Below are 9,787 nucleotides of genomic sequence, written 5' to 3'. Positions count from 1 at the left end.
GCATTTTTTTCAAGAGAGAATATTTTTTATGGGATAGACACTCTGGTTACCAAGTAAATCTTGGGTGGAAAAAGATTGATATTTAATTCTGTGTTTACGTAAAACACTGATGCATTTTTGCAAGGTGGGAAAATAAGTCAGGAATATAAGAATAAGTCGATCTTATTTTCTTAAGAAAGTCAAAACAATAAGAAAATAATTCATTTTCCTACATAGTCTATTAAGAAAAGTCTGTGTGGCAGGATATTAAGCCAAAAAAAAATGAGATTGAATGGGTATTTTTTCCTTATGGGAATCAAAACAACGAAGAAAAACAACCTTGAGAAAGTCAAAACAACGACAAACAACTGCTTTTTCAGCCTAGTCTATTCAAAACAAAACAAAAACAGTTTTCTTTGTCGAGATAGGCCTAAAACAAACGAAAAAAATAGTCAACAGTACTGACGATACAACTCAGGATAGGCAGACCAGCTGTAAGCTCTGATCTGTTACTTAGTGTGGCATTGATTCATTCTCTGTAACGGCTCCTCTTTAAAAAAAATGACAAAGGTTTCTCTCTTCCCTTAAATAAATGATAAATTATCACTCTATTCAGCCTTTGTAGAAGTCAGGTTCCTTTTCGTACGATCTACAAACAGCAGATCTATTTGTGATGTGCTTTTTCATAGAAAATGTCTGTTTTACCAAATTCCCTGGCGTTGAATCTGTGATTTGGTTTAACGAACCTTTTATATTCTTTAACCTACTCTTTACAAACTAAGTTCTGATGCATAAAAAAACATTAAATAATTCTTTCAAATGGAACTATGCCACACTGAGAGATTTTAGGTTAAGTGTACGACAAATATTGACGACTGACTGACTGATGATGACTGTACGACGACTTGTCACTGAACGGTACGATATCTTTAAAAAAAAATCATTGTTTACATACTGAGTAACGTTTGAACCGGTGCGCGAACACTAGCAAGTGGTGATATATATAGTGATAAAATGACAAAGACAGCGGTTTGAGGTCCCATGATTGCTTCTAATCATCAGGAGAATGTATGTTATTATCTTGTTCTGTCTACCAGTTCAGAAATATTGACGTCATGAAGAGCAAAACACGAGAGTTATTGGTGTACGAACTCTGCATAGCTTTCCAGAAGGTAGGCTAACCTTAGCAAGGAGCTTTTCAGCCTGAGAGAGAGAAAAGAGAGAGAGAGGGGCAGACACAGACATAGACAGAGAAAAGGAATTTATCATGGGATCTTAAAAGGACTTGTTAGGACTGACTCCTTGGTGAATTAGGACTCTGTAGGACCTGAAGAGGATATTTTAATGAGAGGAATATTTTCGTAACTGGAAAATAGAGACTTTTAAATTCAAATACTTACTCCCAGACTTGAAGAAAGAGACTTTCTCATCAGCGTTGATTTCTGAATTATAAATTATATATATATATATATATATATATATATATATATATATATATATATATATATATATATATATATATATATATATATATATATATATATATCATTACCCACTCACCATACATATTGTGAGCGATCACTCATGACCAAGATAGTGCAAATGATAATGACCTTTGCACGAATTAAGATGGAACTGATCTCAAGAATTTAAATGAAATAACAAAAAAATTTTAGTATTTATGATGATGTCGTAAGTGAACGTCCATGATAGATAGATACAAATGTTAATTAAGGTCTTGTTAATAGATTTAACCTCTTGGTTAACAGTAATCATTAACTCTTCTGCTGTCATTATGATCAACAATATTCCCAGAAAATCCTACTTTAACTTAGACAAAATAATCAGCAAGATATTTCCCATTTTCTGTTTAAAAATTACCAGGAAAAACTTCACATTTTCTATGAAACCATGACTTAGATCTTGTTAATTTGACCATATCATTAACAGTAATCATTAACATTGGAACTGTCATTATAATCAACAATATTACCGGAAAATCCTATTCTAACGAATAACTTGGACAAAATAATCCGCAAGTCATTTCCATTTTCTGTTTAAGAGTTAGTAGAAAAACACTTCCCGTTTTCTATGATATTATGGCATACTCAACTAAATTCATTCCTTTCCTCCCACACTCGACGCAGATGACAAAGTAATTTGTGAAAGACAATTACTTAATTGAAACTTTAGTTATTTAAGTTTAACGAAATAAATAACGAAATTTAAGCTAGCATTATTTATTTATCTATTTATACAACGACCTATTTATAGATGGTGACTTGATTTCCATTGTTTTAATTTGTGTTTTTAATGAGCATTGTCTTTATTGTCTCAAGTAAAATTGTTTTTAAGGGGTTAAAAACAATTTAGGTAAACAATGCGATATAAAGCAATGGTATTTTTATCAGCAATTACTTAGGCAATATCATTTGTACACTGATGAAACATTATCATTAGTATCAAGATATGTAGTTTCTGCCAGCAAATTGTATATGGTGACCAATTACATTATTAGATATAATCAGACACTAAATGTAATATACAAATGAAAAGGTAATTTCATTATTTATGTATTTATAAGTAAAATTATCTTTAGGGGACGAACACTTAGTAAATAAACTGCAAATTCGCAAAAGTAAATTTGGCATTATTTTTTTCCTTTGTAAAAAATTCCTTAGATTCTTATATACTGTATATATATATATGTGTGTGTGTGTGTGTGTATGTATGCGTATATATGTGTGTGTATGTATATACAGATACGTATGTATGTACACTTCATGTTAAATTTAATACGTGATAAATAGTCTGTTGGACTACCAAATATTTTTTTATCTTTACCATATAACCTTTTTGGTCAGTTCTCTATTAATTCTTCTTCTATCTAATTTTCTTGTGTTTTATAATTGTTCCTATTTCGTAAATGCAACCTCATTTTCTTCAAATTTCTTCTGTAAACCTGTTAGTCCACCTTTACCTCGTTCAAATTTATGCGTTTATTTATTCATCTTCTCGTTTGGCATCGTACGTATTTACTACTCTCTACGTCATTTCATTCATCAACTTGATTCATTCATACACGCTCCCCATTCATAATAATCAACTCAATATACATCATTTACACACATTAACCTCTCCATATATATACCCGACCTTTAAACATTTATTTATTTCAATGTTTACCATCGTACTCATTTACTACTCTGTACGTTATTTCATTCATTAACTTGATTCATGCATACGCGCTCCCCATTCATGATAATCAACTCAATATACATCATTTACACACACTTGTCTATATAGATACCTGATAACCTGAAGATCTATGGCGATAGATACTTAACTTAGGATAAAGAAATCGGGTATCTGTAGATCTATCTCAATAGATACTTAACCCAGGGAAGACCTCCATAGATCACCGTCCATTTTTTTAAAGCCGCGTTCTGACGTTTGCAATTGCACGGGCGGGATTCAATTGCTTGTACATTATTATTGTCATTCTCTAGGTCGTTATCTGCCAAGGGCGCCCCGGGTGGTTTAGTAGGAGAGGCGCGAAGGATCCCACTAGGATTCCACGAAGGATTTTACCCTTTTTTTTTAAAGACTTTTATCCTCCATTCAAATGGATGGACGTATATGGACTTTGGGTTAAGAGTAAATTTGGAGAATTTATTATTTTTTTTATCATTGTTTTTGGGGGCAGTTGGGATGATTTGATACGTGTGTGTATATGTATATATATATATATATATATATATATATATATATATATATATATATATCTGTGTACGGTATGTATGTATGTATATACGTGTAATCAGGAAAGGCTTCAAAACATTTGTGCTAGGAAAATAAAACTGATTCCTGGGTCATAAAACTGTCTGTCTACAGACCAGCAATAATAGCAGCCTTCGGAACAGATTGACAGATTCTAATTCAATTGTCTTCGTATTGACGATAAACATCAAGATTTTCGTTACTATATTTTCCTGCTAATTTTATCGTGATACGCGAATTCATCAAGCGTTCAGATCCCTTGTAGCTCGAGTGATAAACGGACATATATATATCGTTATGCCTTATAAAAGTATGTATAGAATCGTTTTGAGGACATTTATACACTATGTACACTACCGTATGATAGCCATTTTCTATTATGCGTGCTGTGAATGTATAAATACACGCGTGAACACACGCAATATGGACCTTAATTAGATTTTATCACCCAAACTTTGAAACGCTGCGATAATAATAATAAACATAACGCATCCCTCCCCCTCCCTATTGGAAAGAAAAAAAGGATTGTAACGAGCCTGTAAAACCTTCACGATTGTTTGGGGGCGGGGGGAGAAGACTATAGCCTTCCTAAACCCAGCGTGATCCGCGCATGCGCAGTTGGGGTCTTCCAGCCACAATCATCCATGACTAATTTTATACGCTCGTTGCGCGCTTTTTCCGCCGCTTTTGTTATCGGTCGCAGACGGATATTTTGACGGACGTTCTCGAGGAGGGAGAGCGAGAGAGAGAGAGAGAGGGAGAGAGAGAGATATTATTATGAGGCCTCTTTTAGATCTCCGAAGAGATGGAGTGGTCACACGCTGTGTTTATGAGGCGCGTTCCTTACGATATTTTTTTTTTTTTTGTCTTTTTTTTGAGGTTTAAATGAAAAATTAGTTTTTAAGTGAACGGTGCTATTTGATAACGAGATTTGATGTAGCTGTTTATTTCAGTTATTGAATAAAAATTCTATTATGATATTGCTGTAAATAGAGAATTATTATTATTATTATTATTATTATTATTATTATTATTATTATAGTTAATGTTGTGTTCATATAATGATAGCGTTCCTTTATTTTAACTCAGTGCTGTATACAGAGATATGACAGTTCTCTCTCTCTCTCTCTCTCTCTCTCTCTCTCTCTCTCTCTCTCTCTCTCTCTCTCTCTCACAGATTCAGCCATCAAAAATATTCCATCAACGACGTTCAATGCAAAACAAAAAAAAAAAAAATCCAATCTATCACTCTATGCAAATTTGTTAGACAAGGTTTTCACACCTCCGTCGAATAATGATTCTCTCTCTCTCTCTCTCTCTCTCTCTCTCTCTCTCTCTCTCTCTCTCTCTCTCTCTCTCTCTCTCTCTCTTTTGCTTTAATCATTTTTTCCTCTTACCTGTGATTTATATCCTTTGGAGTCAATGTGCCATTGTGAGGTATGCTAATTTTTTTTCTTCAATTTTTTTTTTTTTTTGGGGAGCGATGGATTTGGGGAAGCGTGAAACTTTGATGTGATGCTGTAATAGAATATATATATATATATATATATATATATATATATATATATATATATATATATATATATATATATATATATATATATATATATATATATATTTATATATATATATATATTTATTTATTTCTTTTATTTATTTATTTTTATGGAAAGATGTATATATTTATATATATATATATGTGTATGAATATATATTTTTATATAAATCTATATATATGTATAATATATTTATATTACATATTCATTTATATATGTTTATGTATATATACTGTATATATGTATGTATGTATGTATACATGTATGTGTAGTACACAGTGAAGTACGCATTATGAATATATAATACAGGAATGTATAACGTACATGTATGAACATCTATTTTGTATATCTAAGAATATATATATATATATATATATATATATATATATATATATATATATATATATATATATATATGTATGTATATATATACAGACATGTATATATATATATATATATATATATATATATATATATATATATATATATATATATATATATATATATATATATATCAACAAAATATCCACATAACAAAATGAAATTAAAATTGAAGAACAGTGAAAACCCTGTCGCCTTAAAAAAAAAAAAAGAAGCTTATAGGAAACCAATGTGGCCCAAAAGATTTAAAAAATAAAAAAAAAAGCTCACGAAAGACTAAAGGAATACTGAACCTTATCCACCAAAAGTTTTACAAAGTTCAAAGTCTTACAAAGTTCAAAGTCTTTACAAAGTTCAAAGCCTTACAAAGTTCAAAGTCTTTACAAAGTCCAAAATCTTACAAAGCTGAAAGTCTTACAAAGTTCAAAATCTTACAAAGTTGAAAATCTTACAAGGTTGAAAGTCTTACAAAGTTCAAAGTTTTACAAAGTTCAAAGTCTTTACAAAGTTCAAAAACTTACAAAGGTGAAGGTCTTACAAAGCTCAGTCTTTAAAAAGTTCAAAGTCTATACAAAATTCAAAATCTTACAAAGCTGAAAGTCTTACAAAGTTCAAAATCTTACAAAGCTGAAAGTCTTACAAAGTTCAAAGTCTTACAAACTCCAAAGTCTCTACAAAGTTCAAAATCTTGCTAACTTCAAAATCTTTACAGAGTTCAAACTCTTGCAAAGTTGAAGCCAACGTCGAAAAAATATGAGATCCTTCAAATGAAATCCTGTGGGACTGTGTGTGTGCGCGCGCGTGCGTGCGTGTGAGTGGGTAGGGGGAGGGGTAAACCCCCTAGCGTGAAATGACACAGAGAGGGGTCAGCCAATGGTGTGAGTTTAATGGCTTCAACGGCCCCTAACAAGCTATTAAAACGAAGGCTCGCTCTCTCACTCAACGGCTTGAGAGGGTTTGGGAGAATGCCCAAAGGATGCCCACAGTCCTCGCGGGGTAGGATTGGACGGGATGGGTACTGTGGGAGGATGTAGTGGGCGTGGAAGGGGCGATATCTATTTGTCGAGTGGGTGGTCATTTGATGGGTGGGTTGCATACATATATATATATATATATATATATAGAGAGAGAGAGAGAGAGAGAGAGTACGCATTAAATATGTATCTACAAACGTATACATATTTCATTTTATTTTTCCTATGAGCAAAAGGAGAGAGAGAGAGGTACACCATTACGCATCAAGTATGTATATACATACGTATACATTTTTCATTTCCATTTTCCCAACTTCAATATCTATACATAACAGCCAAATGAATATGCAAGAGCTAAATGAATATACATATAGCAGACTCAATCTTATATATTACAAAACCTGTCAATCATGTATAGATCTTACTGAAGAACATTACGGTGGATTTGGCTCTGTCCAAACTTTCAGAGAACAGGTTCCATGGTCACCTTAGCATAAGGCAACTTAGACCATACCTGAGACGATCTTGCTCCCACAGGTAGAAGATGTTCAGGTACTCTTAATTAATTAAGCAAAACACACCTGTAATGAGGGATTCTGAGTGTCCCAGTTGCTAAGTAAATTAAGTTTGAAAAACTGGTCTAAGCAGTATTTAACGAAGCGAATCTAAGGGTCCCAGTTACTAAACAAATTAACAGTTTGAAAAACTGGTCTAATTAGAAGTATTTAACGAAGAAATTGCACTCTGCAACTGATGATTTCCACAATTATATCAATTTCATTCCCTGTTTTAATACAAATAAAAGAAAATAAGACCTTTAGTTCGTATAAGCACAGATAAAAACACATCTCACGCCTGTACCCAAAGACACCAGATCTGTAACCAGTAATTGTCAGTTCCGTTGTTTTCCCCAAATCCGCGTTTTTATATCCGTCGCGCCCCTATTTAACCCTACGTCTCTTATCCTATTCCTAACCCTCTCATCTTTCTACTCACACTTCCTCCCACACTCTCACACACTCCCAAACGACCACCTGCTTGGATCCCACCGCTAAAATTGAAATAAAAGTTTGTTCGCAGCTTGTAGTTAAAATCACAGGCAGGCTTCACTTCGTCGAGATAGTGACAGATTAGATTGTAACAAAATATCTGTTTAGGCGATGACTGGATGAGAGACGGATAAAATGTAAATGTAGAAAATTTTTGAGAAATCGGTGTTTGGTAACCATTTGATTAGTTTGAGTCAAATTTGTCATGTAAGATTTGTATGTTAGCAAAAAATCAGTTATTAAGATAAGAAATTTCCCTAATGAATAAAGAAAGATAGATCAAGCCTTAATTATTTGATATATATTGCTGTTAAATTAGTCATAATAATGATAATAATGAATGATATTAGGGGGTCAATAATGTAAAAAATATAATGAATATTCAATGAATCATATTATTTTAATAACAGGGTCAGAGCAACCCACTTGTCATGATTTTTCATAAAATAATAAACAAAATAATTAATGAAAGAGACTTAAAATTATCTATGATGATAAAAGTAATTGATAATATATATGTAAAATTGCTTATAATATAATCAAAATAATTGATAATCCTTAACTGTTTAATATTCTCTTATCTACCTCCCTCTTACATACCTACTTGTTACCTACCTATCTCTTACCTACCTACCTCTTACCTACCTACCTCTCACTACCTCCCTCTTACCTACCTACCTCTTACGTCTTCCCTACCTCCCTCTTACCTACCTCTCTCTTATCTGTCTACCTCCCTCTTACCAATCTACCTCTTGCCTAACTATCTCTTACCTACCTCCCTCTTACCTACCTACCTCTCCCTACCTCCCTAACTACCTCTTACCTACCTCTTTTACCTACTTCTTACCTGCCACTACCTTACCTACCTCTCTCTTACCTACCTACCTCTTACCTACCTCCCTACCTCTTACCTACCTCCCTCTTGTCTACCTCTCTCTTACCTACCTACCTCTTACCTACCTCCCTCTTGCCTACCTCTCTCTTACCTACCTACCTCTTACCTACCTCCCTCTTGCCTACCTCTCTCTTACCTACCTCCTCTTGCCTACCTCTCTCTTACCTACCTCCCTCTTGCCTACCTCTCTCTTACCTACCTACCTCCCTCTTACCTGTCTACCTCTTGCCTACCTCCCTCTTACCTACCTACTTCTTACCTACCTCCCTCTTACTTACCTACCTCTTACCTACCTCTCTCTTACCTACCTCCCTCTTACCTGCCACTACACACCTGATAACACAGGTACATCGCCAAAGAGGTGTTCCATTTAACACCTGTACGGTTTTGGGAACAAAAGGACCACACCTAATTTTGGGGGGGGACAGAGCCCCCCAACCCCACCCCCCAGATCGTGGGAATAGGACGACTGAGGTAGGAGTGATAATTACTAACAGGTGTCCTGGGGACCTGATTTGGCGCAGGTGTCCTCGAGAGGTCACGTGATTGTGAGGTCAGGTCAGGTCAGGTCAACAAGGGTTCAATAATCTTATATTGGGGGCGAAATGTTGATGAATGGATGAATATTTGTGACGCCAGAGTTTTGTATGAAATCAGTTGATATTAGCCTCAGAGATGGCTATACCTTTATATATATATATATATATATATATATATATATATATATATATATATATATATATATATATATATATATATATATATATATATATATATATATATATATATATATAATATATATATATATACAAACCTACATACATATAAAACCATACACAGGAATGCGGTGTAATACACACACACACACACACGCACAAATGTGTATTTATATATATAAAACTCTTGGTTGGCAGAATCAGAAACTCGGCATGTTTACGCCGCGTTTATTTGAACGCAGCCACTGTTTGAATCGCGCTTAAAAACTGTTTAACCAGAAAAGTACTTGGAACCGCGTGTTGACATAACAATATTTATACGCGATATGGCCGGAGGAGTCTCCGGGCCACTGATGGATTTAGTGTCAATTTCCCCTGGTCGGAACTGACGCCACCCGCGTTGCGAAAACTAACATTTGGCGTTCCGTAATGTTTACCGGGCATTCTGGTACCTCTC

The sequence above is a fragment of the Macrobrachium rosenbergii genome, chromosome 40 (genome assembly GCF_040412425.1).
Source record: "Macrobrachium rosenbergii isolate ZJJX-2024 chromosome 40, ASM4041242v1, whole genome shotgun sequence".
Taxonomy (NCBI): Eukaryota; Metazoa; Arthropoda; class Malacostraca; order Decapoda; family Palaemonidae; genus Macrobrachium; species Macrobrachium rosenbergii.
This window is presented reverse-complemented; position numbering follows the sequence as displayed.